This window comes from Saccoglossus kowalevskii, chromosome 5 (genome assembly GCF_978046115.1).
Source record: "Saccoglossus kowalevskii chromosome 5, keSacKowa6.1, whole genome shotgun sequence".
Classification (NCBI taxonomy): domain Eukaryota; kingdom Metazoa; phylum Hemichordata; class Enteropneusta; family Harrimaniidae; genus Saccoglossus; species Saccoglossus kowalevskii.
The window spans coordinates 2,192,847-2,211,200 of NC_140645.1; the positions used below are offsets into that span (position 1 = coordinate 2,192,847).

The window sequence follows — 18,354 nt, forward strand, 5'->3', positions numbered from 1 at the left end:
ATAATCACGTGGTATTCATATGTTTATCGTGTCATCGCAGGGTGAGGTTATTAAGTTTCATAATGTTCTCGCCCTGTGACTGTATACACACCTGAGTTGTGAAGATATCGTAATCTTCATTGTTCAAACTTCCGTTTTTAAACACGAATGTACGTTTAAACATTAACATAAATATTTAATATAGAATATATTGACGTATAGTAGACTTCAGAAATAAGCAACTTTTTATTGATGTTTATACTTCAATAAACGTAAATAAATAACAAACAACAAACAACAAACAACAGAATGTTGATTGCGCCCTCTCTAATAATTGTAACAGACATGTGTTCAGATTTTTAGTATTTTTTTCATCTTTTTGAAGGAAATCATTGGCTGTATTCTGAGGGCGATTGGTGGTGTTACCATGGAAACAAACAAGATAACTGAAGTGATGTATATACAACCAAACGACCTATATCCTAATTGAACCGTCTAGTTGGAGACCGGTGCTTATGGGGCCAGACAAGGTACTACTATACGATTGACTCATTGAACGCACACATGAAACACGACCTAGTGAGAAGCTCTCTCACGTATACATTGATAAGTATTGTTGTTTGTCTCTGTTAATACAGTATCCACTCACAGTCTAATTTGGGCCTTTCTTGGTCCAAGTCTCAGAAACCGTCTTCCCTCGTGCTCTGTCACCATGACGACAGACGTACTTTTAAGCTATTTTGCGTGTCAGCCATTTTGAAAGAAATTTACGTGGTTGAAAATCGGTCAAATAATTTTTAACCCAAAGTATAAATTTATACAAAAATCCATATTAATACAGTTATATATCAATATTTCATATGACATACATTTATTGCATGTATATTAATTATATTGGCTCCGTAGTACAGACAGAGTTTGTATGTTGCAAGTCGTATCACGTTTGACAAAGCCGGGTCTAGCCAGATAAAGCATGACACTGTACTGTATATGTAGCCTACACACAGCGTGCTAGGCCTACTAATTTAACTCACTCCAAAATTTATTACAGCTAAGCCCGCAGCTGTCAAACCTCAGGCCTGTCTGGGTTACGACAGCCACGCATTGTGAACGGCTAAAGAGGTCTGTGTCTTACAATGACAGTTTTACCTGCTTTATTATGTCAGACCTGTGTATCATGGCGGGAAATCGAACACGTCCGAGTCTTTTTTCAGCTGGTAAGTTGTCTTTTATATTGTCGGTAACTCTATATGGACATATATTTTATAACATATTTATCAAAAAGTAATTGTACAAATCACGCGGCAATCGCAAAATTCTTAAATTCAGGATTTCGTTTGAAAAGAAAGATTTAACCTGCCTATTATTGTTTTCGTCATTGTGTCACGTGAAAATAACAACCGGGGCAATATTTGGATATACCGAAGGCAGTGAAATAAACACGATTGGCAAAGTACAGGGGTCGGGGTCGGAACCCATACAAATACTTGCTGGTCTAGACCTGACGTGTGGCTGAGTAACGAACAATAGTCAACAAGATTGGGCAGCTGAGAGAACGTTAGACAACTACGCCTCTGTAGTTTGGAGCGTGTATTCACATATCTTGTGATAACCACACGGCTAAATGTACATCAGAAAATGCTTATTTCAAAATCGTAGTCTTAATCTAAAAACAAAAATTAAAAACGAATTGTGTAATATATGTACTCTGACGTTTTATTAAAATACAGTAGTTATTTGGACAGTACTTAAACTAAAAGTAGGATTGTTGTTGTTAGCGGGTCTGGGCAAACTGTACCCACGCAAAGTTACAAACGATAATTTTAAAGGAAATGTCAGGTCGTTAAAATAAGCATCCGTGTTAGCATGGTGACGTCGAGGTGACGTGTACATCGGATTGTTTCGAAATCAACGATCTTTGACTGTATGTTTTATCCCATCTTGGAACTAAGCACCATGAGTTGGGAGCCGGCAAACCACAACTGAAGAGCCGACATGGTCACACTCTTTGGCCTTAGACCGCATTACATATACAGGGCTATGCCAACTTGGCAACTCTAAATACAACACGTACTAGTGTACTGTCAGTGAGTATACAACATAATTTATTGTTACTTTTTTGATATTTTCAGCTACATTATAAGTTATTAGCTGTTAAATATATTGAGTTGAGAGTGACCAGTTTAAAACAAAATAGTATTACAATCGGTACCTAACAAATACAAAAACATGGCGACCAGTCAACCGAGAGAATGTCGTTGTTACAAGTCGGAAAATATTCTACGTGAATAAAATGTAGTTAAACAAAAAAATAGGTATCACTGTTAACAAGACACAGAAATGATGTCCTAATTGTTAAAGTTTTCTCCAATCTGCAACTTCATCAGTGTTGTTGGGTAACAAATTTACTCACGTGTTTTGATCAGTAGTGTAATGTTAAAAACAACCCATTAAATATAAAACGACGGCTACGAAACTGAGTAACAAAGAGGGGACTGATTCGTGCACGCCGATGAATTGACGGTGTCATACGTCTGCCTAAGCTTGTATCAGTGATTGCAACTCGAGTTTCGTTTAATATCACGCTGTATAAATTACAATATAGACAAATAAAACACATGTTGTAATATCTAATATTCATAATATTTCGTAATATACATCACAGAGTTCCTTACGTTCCGTTCGCTTTAAGTTCATACTTGTAGTTAAAGTTTTAAAGTTCGTGGTATTGTTCGGGTTGAAATTCTCAATATTTCTAGGAGGGATTCTATTAATATAAATATTATAGTAATTCTATTCAACACACTTTACGCACTAAATATTTATAAATATTTTGCGATCAGTTTTATTTTGTACGAGTTGTGATTCACGCCAATGTTATCGTCGTTCTCCCGTCCCGCATTACGGCTCACCGTCTCTGTATTAGCGTCATTTCTAGAATACGTATTATTTAAGACCGTAGTTGTTGAACCGAAGTAGTTTTTGTAACTTCCTAGGCTCTTTTCATAAGTTGCAATTTATTTGAACGTTAAAATCTCAACGAATGCCGAGTTTTTTACGAGGTCACGAACCGTGAACGTGTTACTTTCGTGGTACAGGAATGCATACCCATCTATCCGCTGTTAACAGTTCATAGTACCCTGCGTCCACGATATATCGACAGTATAGCAAACGTCGTGAATTAAACATGAAATTAAAAAAGAAACGCATTTATCCAGTATTTATCTCAAATACAATATGTTGTGTTCGGCGTTAATATAATTAGAAAATTTAGAAAATGAAATGTTTAAGTTGTTTTATATCATATCTATTTATAAAATATGCAGTATTATTTGTTATTTACTTTTTTCTATTTGCAGTAAATAAGTTTTTGTGTTCAATGCTACATGTCAAATCTTACATTGAAATGACATCGTATCGTTAGCAAATTTTCTTGAAAGGTGCTTCGTAAAATTAAGTTGGCTCTGTTTATTAGACCTATCAAGACATTTCCAATCCAACAATATGCTGTTTTGAATTTATGTAGGGCGTTTCATGTGAACAAGTTCGTTTATCGACACATCGACGTTTATGAACGACATTTTACAGAGGAATTTAGCGTAATTTTATTTGCTTTCATTTAAAACTAATTTTGTGAATTTGGGCATTTATGATAGGGTGTAAGCAGCTAAAGCTGATATGTATCGGAATTTTAGAAAGAAACAAATACCATTTGGTAAACTGTGAACCAATGTGTAGCATAGTATAAAAAAATACTTTTATATCGTCAGAGCTTCAAGATTCATAATTTTGAATGAAATTGACATTAATTTACCTTCTTTCATCGTGTGAGTAGATAAATCAAATTTGAAAAGTAAACTGCGTTTACATTGGTCGAATGATTACAAATACGAAATACTGTTGATATCGTTTATTTTGCTGTCAAGGAAAAACAATTGTATAAATTAAAACTCAGTAAATTCACTAACCGTGCTGCGTCTATGTCTCTCCCAAATAACTCCAGTAAATTCACAGCGTCTATGTCTCTCCCAAATAACTCCGGTAAATTCACAGCATTAATTTTACTTTCCAACAAACGCTTGTAAATTTGCTGCGTCTATGTCTCTTCTAAAAAAACATTAAATTCACAGCGTCTACGATTCTTCCAACGAACTCTTGTAAATTCACCGCGTCTATGTTTATTCCAAAAAACTCCTGTAAATTAACTATTAAGTTATTGTGTTAAGACAAGATGTGAACACCTGCGGTAAACGGTGTAAAACACGTTAAATAACTCAAATGAGCTCTATATTGGTTGAACAATTCGCGTATTTTACTTCCAATAAGTAGATGGTGGTTTATTTTAATGCTATGAGTTGCGCAATAAATAACTTTACATCGTAATGAGAAAATGAATCACATTTGTATTGGTATTGGAGACAAAACCGTATTCTGGTTGCCATGACAAAAAGTGGTATCAAATTAGGACATATATATAAAAGCTTCTTTAGTTAAATGTTTGACAATGCCATTGTGGTTGTGGCGAACTCATCGACGCCTATAAAAATTACACCACAGATTAGGGTTAGGACTTTGTAAACTGGCAACGCGTCTCTGTCTTATTCCAGGTTAAATGTTCCAAAGAGTTGCACGTATAACATCAACAATTTTCTTTGGGTATCAAGAAATAGACATTATTATGAAATGAGAATTTTTTTTTTGAAATTCATAAAACTTTTTAATATAAGCAAAATTAACTAATACAATGAAGTCAATGAGAGCCGTGTAACGTACCATTACCATTTCTAGTTATATTATGGATGGCCGTTCTAGGCAAAATAAAAACAAAATTATTTAAGAAGTTCGGTTGTGCTCGCTCATTATATTGATATTTCTCCCAAATCTATTTAGCAGTTACATTTTCAGCAACATAATCTTTACACAATTGTGTGTGTAAACATTAATGTTGTCTATCTAAACCTGTACCAGGCCTTTGTAATGTCTGCCCACACCATACAGTGAAACTGCCGATTTTTGTGGATAAACTCATTGAAACATATAATTTACGCTGATAATTATCGATACTAATAATCACGTGATTCTATTTTTTGTGTATGCCCAGCTGTTTCAATTTAAGTACAAAAATATGGATGTCAATAACCGCGTGGTTAAAATTGAACGTAGAAACCGGAAACCGTTATAATTCTGGGTTATGTCTGCATATATTTCCCACAGTGCTTTGCACGCAGACACAGTAGTAATTTATGTTGCATATTGATGAATGCTCAATCACGCAAATTGTGACGTCTACCTGCTATTCCCGGCGATATTACCATAAAATATTACAAACAAACAAACATTATTGTCTTCGGTGCAGACGACAATGCAAACACTGTGTATTCTGACAAATTCGTCGACTGCATAGTTTTTATAACCGAGTATTTCTGTAGTATGAATATTCGCATGGAACCGCTTTAGTTACAATTAACCTCGCTGGAGATAGAAGTTTTATGATCCTAGAAAAAGAGAGCATAACTGAAGAATCGACACCAAAGTTTACACATTTCGCTTAGATGACTAACTGTACCAAGACACAAACAAAATGGAACTTTTTTTTAAGTCTCTATTTGTAATTTGTAATGTCGATTTTCTAGTTCATTTCTAAAATGAGTTCGTCAAAAATATTGTGTACCTCCTTCAAGCAGTGTACACTTTGTGTCGCATTCTTTAAATTAGAACCACCCAATTGCTTCGTCTAATAGTTTATAATAAAGTCCATTTTTACCTATCCATAGTAATCTATAAGAGGAAAAACTGAAACTAAGCTTCTGTATTTACTTGCATTCAATCACGGCGGCGTTCAATGGAAACGCGTACACTACACGGCGGCGTTCAATGGAAACGCGTACACTACACGGCGGCGTTCAATGGAAACGCGTACACTACACGGCGGCGTTCAATGGAAACGCGTACACTAAACCCACCCCTTCATGGCTGCTGGATATCTTCGGTGCCAGCACATGGACGCTCTAGATGGGTAAATTTTCAGTCGAGCTGGTAAAAAATGAAACTTTACATGCCCAGTGGTTATGTTCATGGCTTCAATACAAATTTGGAAAATTGTATTAAATAATATTATCGAATACATTTGAACGCTATTCACCTCCGATGGCTGACACAAAAAACGCCAGTGGGAAATTGAATTGAGCTTGGGTAATTAAAACGGGCGTATTTTAAAGTAAACTTTAATGCAGGGTTGCTACATTTTGGAATGTTTTGATAAACATTTAAAGTGATCCGCTCTAGTGTGTAGTATAAACGTTTCATTACTATCTCAATTCATATTTGGATTGAAAAAGTGTGTGTTATTGTGAATTTTCCGGTCTGATTCACCGTGAAACGCCAATGGTTGTAACATCAGAGAGTTTCAACTTGAATTCTACAAGATGTAATCTTGTAATCTAGTGTTCATATTGAACGAGTTTTTGAGATCACGTGATGGGACAGACATCACGGACATATGCAACTCGACAAATCATCATCATAAGAACTGCTTCGACATGTACATTGTTACTGTAACAAGTTCTTGATATGGACGTAGCCATGCTATTACGCACACATGTAAAATTGACAACATAGTTGCAGTTTTATAGTCACCATGGCCGACAGTCAGCACTCAATACACTCACATTGGGAGCAGTGAAACAAATGCAAAAACTAACTTGAAGTTTGCGGGGACGTATTCCAAGTCATACAATCCGTATTATCATCCACTTAAGATCGTACAAGCGTGTCTACACAACGTGTGTGTGCGAGTCTCACCATGGACAACACGAAGCATCTGTTCGTTGTGATCTGTGTGCCGTGTGAAATCACTGATTCGCGTCAGTCTAAGTATTGGTCTGTAGACTTCAGAGCTTAACTAGGTTAAAGTGTGTCTATCTCAATGTGGTTCGTTATCTTTATTATTGCTCTCCGTAGTACTTGAACAAAGTATTGTCAGTACTCGCACGCAATTAAATTGTCTACTTTGGTTGATATTTACATGACGTCACAGACGTAGTCTAAACAAAAGGTCAATTACATTTTTTTACTTTGGAAAGGCAGTGGTGCAATCCTGCAATACGATGTACACAGCATATTGTATATTTCCAATGCACATATCTCAATGCTTTCAGACTGCAGCAGAAGTCAGTAATGTAGTATGCATATTGAATTATCACGTGATCATTGTAGCCATATTTGATTGGCATAGTCTTTTTCCGGTCTGGTTAAGAAAAACAGCAATTCTCCTCAGTCTTTCAGGTAGAAAGCCCAGACTTCAAGTTCGGTTTAATTTTGAGGAAACTATGTAAACTATGTAAACTATGATTTAACGATTAGTTTTCGTACTATGTTTTGCGTAACGTGTTTGCAGTGCATTGAGAAAAGTCGGCTAGTAGGCCGGGATATCCGTACTTGCCACATGTTGGCATTATGCCATTATTAGTTATACATCTACCGGATGGACTTTCCCGGCCTTGAAACTACACGGCTTGTACCGCAAGATAGATGTTGGCAATGTGCCAAGTCTTGACTAGTAGGTAAACTCTCTTCCGTTTAGAGAGATGTCTTAGTCGAATCGTTTCCATGGAAATATTTCGTAAATTTTGATTCTTCTTAGTTCTTTTTTTTTTGGTTTAGATTTTAGCCACTAGGCATTTCAATAAAAAATATATCTGAATTTAATTACGAATGGCGACACCACCGTACATCAGCAGTAAAGAGCAGTGACGTCACTCCATGTCAAAAACACAAATAATGACATCATTGACTAATATTTAAATTGAGAATCACGAAAAAGGAAACAACCCGATGAAAGGTGGATTAACATCGTCGTTGTGTACCACTAAATTCGGCTCCTAATTTATTGAAAAGCGCTAAATTTTGCACCAATATCTGATTCACGATTTATTCGATAATTATCACTTCGATAATTCATCGAGCATTGCACGAGACGATTGTTTCAGACTAAAATAAAATATGTTCAATCTTGCACACTGTAATTCACTGATGTATAACGTTAGAAACGATTGTTGGTTCGCCCTTCAATAACGTTAGATGTGATTGGTTGGTTCGCCATTCAATAACGTTAGATGTGATTGGTTGGTTCGCCCTGTAGTAACCCTAAATCTGATTGATTGGTTCGACCTTCAATAACGTTAGATGTGATTGGTTGGTTTGCCCTTTAGTAACCCTAGATCTGATTGATTGGTTCGCCATTCAATAACGTTAGATGTGATTGGTTGGTTCGCCCTGTAGTAACTCTAGATCTGATTGATTGGTTCGCCCTTCAATAACGTTAGATGTGATTAGTTGGTTCTCCCTTAAATACTATTATATTGTATAGTTCGCCCTTCAATAACGTTGGGTGTGATTGGTTGATTCTCCCTTAAATAACGTTAGATGTGATTGATTGGTTCTTCCTTAAATAACATTAGATGTGATTGCATAGTTCGCCCTTCAATAACGTCAGATGTGATTGGTTGGTTTGCTCTTCAATAACGTTGGATTTGATTGGTTGGTTCGCTCTTCGATAATGTTAGATGTGATTGGTTGGTTCAATAATCGAACTGCGTTTGTCGCAGCTCTTCGTCGATGACTCAGTGTTGAAATGGTCTGTAACTGGATATTTTTTAGATTGATTTTGCATAGCAATTCTGTCAAAACAGCAATCATTTTTTTTTTTGATAATTTAACAGCTGTTGTAGAAGCGTGCTTATCGTGCTATCAAAAATCAAACTGTTAGACACGATAAATTTTCCCCTGTCATGTGACATGTTCCATCATGACGTACGGTGAGTTATTTAGATCAGTGATTTGTATGCATGTAATCACAGGGTGAAACAATTAATCTAAAATGAGGCCCGGGAAATTGAGACAGCTACCGAATTGTACATTACCCAAATAGAAAGTGTCTACAAGTAGTGCTACACAAGCAATGGGTAATTTTATACATAAACGATGAGTTAACAATTGTGAGTCGTCTCGTGCCAGCCTGCAGGTCTTATTGTATGTGCTCCGGTAGATACGAGAATTGCCCAGGGCATTGGTAAATACACCCCTCTCTATTTTTAGCATTGCTTTTTTTTTGTTGGAATAGAAATATTCAAATTTCGACACAGCAAACACAAACAGTGTCGTATTGTATGTGTTCTCTATGTAAATTTGGTATTAAAATGATTGTATCTTTAAGTGGGGCAAGGTGTCAGAAAAACAAACAAAAAGAAAAATAATGTTTTGACCTATGGTTTGTATTATCTCTTCAGCATATTGCTGTAAACTCTGAGAACATTAGTGTTTGGGGATAATCCAAAGTGTTGCGTTATGCAGCAGACTGAAACGAACACTTGTTTGATGTCATCCGCCCTCTATGGCACTGTTTTTTTTAATTTTGGAGCCTTTGTTTTTATGTCACGATTAACTTTTAATTGATTGCATTTTAAAACACAAGCAAGAATATTGAGTTCTATTTGATTGACTGCGTGTTGACCTTGGACTCTGTTAGCTAACTCGGCTGATCGCGGACTGTCTATGTTTTCGGTCTGATTCTGGACAATGACCACGGAATATCGGAGCTTTCTGGATTCTCCCCGGGATGTATGAACCCATCGGGAAATATGTCCGGAATGTTAGATTTTGTTGTTTGGTAGTCTGTGACATTTCGATTATATTTATTTATTTTCATCGTAGTTGTCTAAGCTACCATTGAATTAATTTGAAGTACTCATCAACTTTTGTTATTAGATCTTTTTTGCAAAAAGTGTTTTTCTGGTAGTGAAAAACTACCATGTGATTCCTAAATCTGAATGTGTGAGGGTTTATTGCATAATAATATGTACCCGTATTGTGCATGAAAATGTGAAGTCAGTCAATATGGTTTTCTTGTAAGATAACACCCTTCAATATCACGTCTTATTTAAGATAACGCGCTACTAAATAAAAAATAATGTCTTCACGTAAGTGCTATATGATAGGAAAACATAGAGAAAATCGATTTACAAATAATTAATTTATGATTTCCGATGTATTAGCATTTTACTAGTTTAGAATGAGCAAACACGTGATATAAATGTCTTGCAAGCTAGTAGTTTATGCCTCAAAGTATTGAAAACAGTCATTCGTCTTCGTGGCTGTTTAAAGGGCGGAAGTCTTGCCGCGTCCTGTTCGATATGGGACTCATAGCGACGGACACAACGCGTGTAAAATACATTGTTTATTTACATGAAATTCGAACACGAGCTGCGCGACGACCACATCACATATTTGTGTTTTCACATATTTGTCATGAAATACGTTTTATTTGTTAGGTTTTCACATACAAAAGATATAAAGTAAACTACAAAGTTTATAAATAGTTAAATAACTATACATGGACATTGATACGAAATATTGTTATGTGTGCTAACATGTGTCAGTGTCAATACAAATATGCAGTCTTATGTTACTGAATTTCGTTTGTTTTTCTCTACTAAATGTTTGTTTTCTAATCCCGTGTAAGATTTATTTGCAGGTTTTATTGTCACACTATATAATTTCTATACGCAAACAGTTATCTGGCCACGAGAACATCATGAACATCATACTACTGCGCATTCAAATAATGTGTTCTCTTTTGTATTTGCAGATGTTCAATCGAAATCATGACAATATCTATTATGGAAGGGGAACACTGGTTCAAAGATATGGTGTATCTACCCAAATGCTGATTCAGAGCTATTTGTATGTTGTAACCGGTAAGTCGATCTACATTCCATGGTACAGAATCGATCGCTTATATGGGGGTCAAGCAGTTATGTAATTGTAATAGAACATCTAGGTCATGGAAAGGAAGTCCCGATAATAAAGATGAACAGTTATGTACTATATTGGCAGCAATAATGTATCTACTATTTTCTGTTGAAAGCAAATTACAGTGTAATTACAGTTATACAACCAAATATTTTTGACATAAAACATACTTACTGTAAATCAGTCTAAGCAAAAGTTGCGTCATGACCCTTATAACTAATTCGTTTATAACTTAAGAACCGCCTGTCAGATTTACTGGACACAGAGATGCTATACAATCATCCTCTCTCTGTTCTTGTTACATGGTCTCTTTCATGTCACACGGTCATTGTCATTGTAATTGTCATCACTGTTACTGTAATTGTCACCACAATAACTGTCATCACTGTTACTGTAATTGTCACCACAATAACTGTCATCACTGTTACTGTAATTGTCACCACAATAACTGTCATCACTGTTACTGTAATTGTCACCACAATAACTGTCATCACTGTTACTGTAACTGTCATCACTGTTACTGTAACTGTCATCACTTTTACTGTAACTGTCATCACAATCCGCGAAGCCTTATATAGGGTGATTTTATGTGTACAGTTTGTTGTACAATTGTCCACCAATAACGTTGTGTGAATTCCAATCGAACTGTATAGTCACAGTCCACTTAATAGTAGAATAGTTTGTACACCGGTGTGCAAACCTGATACATTGAGTTACTATTACAACTATTATAAACTTAGGACGACGACTACAATACTTTCTTCCACTTGTTTCTGCCTTGTAACATAAAACATTAAGGAAATAACGAAAATAACATCGTTTCTTTAAAGTGGCGTTCGTGTCTACACAATGCAGCTTGGCGGTGTTCTTACTTGTAATGTATACACAAGGATTTAATTTAATTAACTATATTGAGTAAGTGCATACAGTACAAATTAACTAACAGAGAGTGAATGTTTTTCTCCTCTTCGTCAGATATTATTTAACGAATCTTGTCCAGTGTAAAAGCGTACTTGTCTCTAAAAATGAAATTATTCAACAGGATACAATACTTGTCAGCACTTTCCTAATATATCCCCCCACTTGACACGTACCAGTGCTTATCGTACCGTCATAAAACATTACCACTCATTAAAATAATTCGGAAACCTTTCTTGGTGTGCTTTAATTCGTTGCGTGGTGGAGCCACATTGTTCTGTCACAATACGTTCTCTCATATTTATGTATTTAAATCTACAACGAATTAATCCTGTACGATGTATATATTTAATTGGACATTTCTGTCACCTGTTCTATTTCGCTTTTAACGGGTACCTACCACCACGCCATAGTGCCAACGACAGAATGACGTCACATTATGAATTGGGCTTTCACGCGTCAAGGAAAACGTGGTGAAACCTGTGAGTGAAAAAGGAGTGGCTAATTCATTTTATTGTATTATGTCTTAACTTTGTACATTTTTGAATAAGGACACAAATATTGTTTACATTGTTCAGAAATATTGACGTCTTGGGTGATATTGGCGAGAATATCGCCTCTAATATTTCGTTGTTTGGTTGTTTATTTATATACCCGGACTCCGTGTTCCAGAGTGTTTGTGAATTCCGTAAATATTTACAGCGCCCTCACTAGACCAATGTGTGCAGGGATTCTATGGACTTGTTTTTGTCAAGTTATTCTTGTCTTAAACTTTTAAACAATCTTGTCTCTGTTCCCAAACTTCAAATATGACCGCTCCCAATTAATATAATCCATGCCATACAAGCACATTTAAAACAGTCCTGTAAATTCTTTCCTCTCTTTTCACCATCAAGACCACCTCCTCCCAAGGGTTTTCTTAAAACAATTTTTCCCAAAGTTCCTATTCATATCTACACTAGCGCTAGTTCTTCGAGTTTCTTCTTGTCTTTTTTTCTTCCAAGACAGCTTTCCAAAGTTTTCAGTTTCTTCTCATCGTACATTTTCTTAGACTGATTCTCTCATTTTTCTCATTTCGTGATAATTTTCTAAAAGAGAGAAATAGATGCCGTCTGTTTCTGTCTTCGGTGCATGTCAAAAATCACAATCAACGTATTCCCTAGATTCTTCTCAGATATTAATTATGGTTTCGATTTCTCTCGTTTTTCTCATTTGTATAAACACGCACTGAGAAAGATTAATGTCATCTCGAGTGACGTCAACAGTGACGTGATTGAGGTTATTGGTGTCTCTTGACTACAATTTCAAGAGAACTGAACTGTATTGATGTCTGTGGGCATTTAACTTTTACATATTTCAAAATTGTTACATAATTATTACCTTGTGTGTGTTTTTGCACACAATATATATAAAATATTGTACAATCTGAAAAATATACATTGTAGGAGTATTTATATATGAATAAGTACTATTTCATATAATAGAAATACTGTATTCAGTCTGTTTATGTGAGAAAACTTTGTATTATAAGTGTTTGTAAAGTTTGTACTAGATTAATCCTTGTCCCTATACTTATAGTTATACAGTTAATCAATAGCTCCTAAACTTTTGCCTCCTTAATACTTTCACGATTCGTCATTGTCTTGTTTATATATTTGTTACCAACAATTATACTATAAGGGTGTTTATGTTAAAATCAGCACTGACATATATTTGGGAGGTAGACTACTAGACTACTTATAAATTTGTCAATTGATATAGTTCTTCTTTTTACAATTCATACTATTCTATTCTGATAAATAAAACTTATCACAAAATAAATACATTTGATTTTAACCCATCAGATCTTAAGTAGTTCTAACCAAACGTGGGACAGGCAATATTTTTTTGAAAACTCCCTTGTAGTTTCTCTATATGTTATAAAATGTAGGTTTTGGCTATAAATGAACGCAAATGTCAGTGAAATAAAAAATCACACAAAAATGCATATTCGTGAAAAAAACACGCCAGTTTCTTGCATCTTAAAAACGTAGTTTTTATTCAGAAGGCAAAGTGTGGTCACATGATACAGTGATTACAATATATAGTGTCGATTTCAGATAGTATAGATATGTATCACAGGTAGTATGCCCATTGAAATTCTCTTAGATTTCTAAGCAATGCACTGAATTATTCATTAAAACAAACTCTCAAGTTTTTACCTCAAATTAATGCAAATCAATTACTGGCACCTATTGTGACATGTACCTAAATATGATTACTTTACTAACAAGATTGTGAAGGAGATTAATACAAACACCTTGTACGTCACATTTTCTGACGGATAGATTGGTCATCTTGGAATTCACGTTTGCGTTTAATTTGTACAGCATTACTCGTTTTTACGGACTGTGATCCTATTCAATGATGGATACTAAAATAGAAGACTCATTTACAAACTCACAATAGGTGGCGCATTCTTGAAATCCTTCTAATGAAAGCCTTTTTTCTGAATATACTCAGCTATGATGAACAATATAAGATTCATGGATACGATATGTATTTCGTAGACATTCATTGCACATTGCTTCATAAGTTTAAAAAAAAATAATGACAGAGCTTATAATACACCCTTCTGTTTTACTTGACTTTGTTCAGATAGTACATTGCACAAATCAATTGCTCATATAACCTGTTGTTTTCGTCCCGATATATGTCGGTATATGTTTATGAAGTTATAACGCCGTCAAATAGTTTCAACTTTGTAGTTTAGATATCTCATGTCTGTATTGTTTCAAATTAAACCGCTATTAGCAAATATGAGAACTAATTTAAATAACGAAGCAGCACTACGCAGTAACACAAGTTTGAACTCCAGAAAACTAATGAAATTAAATATATATATAAACAAAACATAATTTCATTTTAAGTCTGAACCATCCTATTATATGATAAGCTTGTCTTATTCTGTATAAAAACAAGGGAATTATTTTTTGTGCTTTTCCGTCTTAAACACTACTCTAATCAACTCTTACCGGTCACTCAGTCTGGACAGCCTATTTCTCGACCAATATGTATAATTCTTTCCGTAAAAAAATGTTGTCATAGTAGATTTAAAATCACTATTAATGTGTTTTATCAATATCGTGACTTCACATCACGACCGCCAACAGCAGTAACCAATCTTCTAGATATTCACATTACTACGCACGAATACATACTACATGTATTAACCTTTTCACCACCACTTCCCTCTTTTCATCACAAATTTACAAAATATTGCCGTACTAGGTACACTTTTCTTCAAAAGATTGGGACAAAAATAGTTAAATCTTTTGAGTACAACTGAAAACTGACTACAATTTCGTCTATTGGCTCTTAAATTAGGGTTCATTTCCAGGAATATTGAAGGATAAAAGAACAAATTGCAGAAACATTTTGACAAAGAAATCTAGTGGTGAAAAGGTTATTATACTACTAATATTGATTAATTGATCCGAATTTTATAATACAAGGCTTAATTGTAATATTCTGACGTCATTCGTATTTTATAATACAAGGCTTAATTGTAATATTCTGATGTCATTCGTATTTTATAATACAAGGCTTAATTGTAATATTCTGATGTCATTCGTATTGTCGCTAGGCATTGTAATGTCAAACTAAATTATGTTAGTACAAATTTGTCGTTATTGTTAATAATTTTAATATTTTCTGACATATCTTCAATTCTACAATTTCATAGTATTATGAATAGACAATTTGATTGCTGTAAGTTACATCTTTCCATGTACATCATCTTCATCTCTTCTGTATTCTCTAATGACACGTTACCTGTAGTTCATAAAATGACTCACGTTCCACGATTTGGAATTTTATCCACATCTTTCCCAGATGAACATCTTGACAAGTCTATTCCCCACCTTCAATCTTTTGATTGAGCATTTTTTTTCAACAAATAGTTTATACTTCAGTAATCACGTGTCTTAAGACATAGTTACGTTTATTTTCATCTACAGGGTTCTGAGAAAGATTATTATAAATAGTTTATGACGTCACAGATAAGCTGGTCTTATTTGCACATCCATAACAAATGACAATACCTAAACTAACACTATTTATATTTGTTATACTGGTTGTTTAATATGTCCTATGTATTAAAACATTGTGATTATACATAGATCGTCAAATATTCTATCAAAATATATTCCTGATATCATTCACTCTTACAAGAATTATGATATAATCGAAGTTATTGTTTTTTGGGGGGTTTCATCATTAATATACATAACTCAATTGATTTTTATATTCTAAACTTTATCCATTAAAATCCATTAAAAAATGTAAGTACGTTATACTGTACTTGTTTACTTTGAATAAATAAATGAATTGGTGATTTAAAAATAATGATTTGGGGGTTATAACACTCGAAGAAAAATCATAGCTGTAATTGATGTGCGCTTTTAATTGTACTTCGACATTGCTGGGTTGCAGGGTGGAGTGTGCTTGACCCCTGCTTTAGACGTTCGTGCCACCTTTTCATAAAATACCTACTTGTAGATGTTTCTTACTTCTTCGTCTTTTCGACTAAGACTTAACATTCAATAGTTTGTATTTGCTAGATATAATGAGCCCGTGGCTAGATATGATAACACTGTTACACAGGTGACCTCAAATGGCTTCAATGTCACTTGTCTGGCTCACAATGATACATATGATTGGCGCAGCATATGGGAGGATGAACTCACTCCTTACAAAACACCTGACATCACTTCATTAACTTGATTTGACGCTGTTTCGTTCTTGTGGATTATTTGAATGAGTATAGTTTAACATGTCGATTGTTTGTCAGTTATCAGATTGTTTGTTTTGGGACTATTAGCTATTATGATACTGTATGTGTATTTTATCTTTATTTTCATCTCCCCCAGATTTTCTGTTTTCGATAACAGTATAGTTCTTTGTCCTATTTGAAACATCATTTGTGTTTCCTACTGTCTCTGAAGTGTTATATTTATTATACATTTAAGGATTTCCTATCTCTTCTATTTAAAAGCACAATGTAGTGTCTGATACTTTCTCATACAAACTTATTTGATAGTGATCATTTTTATGGCTCGTCGAATTTACCAAGTAACGGATTATCAGTGTTTCCATTGTATGGGTTAGACGAACACCTACGATATTTGTTGTTGTTGTCCCAATAGTCTCAACTATTTTATTTGTAAAAACCGTTTTCAAATCATTTTTGGAGTTGTATTTGACGGATTGATTTGCTTGAGTGGCTGGTGGAAAAGAAATCGAAGTCATCCACAATGAATGACCAAGGATACAACTCGCTGTTCTAAAAAAAAATATGAATATCATTTGTGCATGCAATGCCTTAAATTAGGTCAGCCTATAACCAGCACCATATATACCAGGATTCCTACCACTAGATTAAAGTATGCATTATTATTATTTGTTTTTGAAATGTTGGTCATACTCTAGCGATATATGGAAAAATAGTACACGCTTAAGTTATTTTGGGGGTGGACTATTTGTGTGTTTTTCCAGCTACCTTGACTGTCAATGGTGGCAGGGGAATCAACAGATTGACTTTGATATGAATGCTTTACTCTTCAGGTGACTTATAGAAGGTGCATTAAGTCACTGTTGTCAACACTTTATTCTTAATCTTGATGTCTTTTGTATCCATGTTTTTATTGTTACAACATTTAGCATCTTAAAATGTATTTGTAGTTATAGATTAATTTGTTGAAACGTTTGAACTTACTGTAGTAAAAATTAGTCAGATAAGCCTAAGACTCATCAATCAGTTTTCGAATCTTGAAAGTAAATTCAAATTCAAGGTAACAAACAGATATATACAACATAGTAAACATGCCCCCTAATTCGTATTTCTCGGAATTGTTATACAATGGTATTTTTATGTTATAATATCGTTCATGTTGTCCCAAGAATGTCATCTCTACTTCCCATATGTATCTTAACTCTAAATCATTTATCTTTCTACGAGCTCAATTTTCTATTAAAATTTACAGGGGAAATTACAGAAAAAGTATGTTTCTAAAAAAAATGGAGGAATGTAAAATATGTTAAAACAATTGTCTTAAAAATGTAAACCATTTCCTCTCCCAGAGTTTCTAGTGGCCAGCCCTTATATCTAATCAGCAGTTTTCATGGACAGCATTGATATGTAAATAACTGTCACTCTGTCACTCAGACAAGTTCACTATAAGTCAACTGTGATGGTTACATTAACATATACGTGCATTCATAATGATCGTTACCTCATGGTACATCATATAGTTGATGTCATTTCCTCTGTACTAGATAATTACCTATGTTATCACCAAACATTAATACTCTAGTATGACCGGAGTACAACTTGTGGTGTTATATCTCAGTATGGTGGCTTTGGTATAGCAATATATACAACCCTGCATTTGAAAAAAGTTTTTGTTTCATATATCTTCAAAATAAGCTAATTATTTTGTACAAATTCCACAATATACACTAAGCTACTTTACATTTAGTTAATCAATAATTTGTTATATACAAATTTGTTAATGTCTTACAATTAATAACGTTATCAAACGTATTAGGTAGGGATTAAAAACTCTGGAGTGAAACCAAATTTGCAAAGACTGAAAATAGAAATTTGTT

The 18,354-nt window shown here is 34.4% G+C and overlaps 1 long non-coding RNA gene across 1 annotated transcript in view; it reads left to right on the forward strand.

Annotated features, from left to right (window-relative positions):
- Positions 1-341: 341 nt before the first annotated feature.
- Positions 342-18,354, forward strand: part of LOC146742803 (uncharacterized) — a 48,792-nt gene continuing 30,779 nt past the window's right edge. The window contains exons 1-3 of the long non-coding RNA XR_014929461.1: positions 342-509; positions 1,031-1,196; positions 10,625-10,733. This is a non-coding gene — a long non-coding RNA (uncharacterized LOC146742803). The remainder of the gene's footprint in view (positions 510-1,030; positions 1,197-10,624; positions 10,734-18,354) is intronic.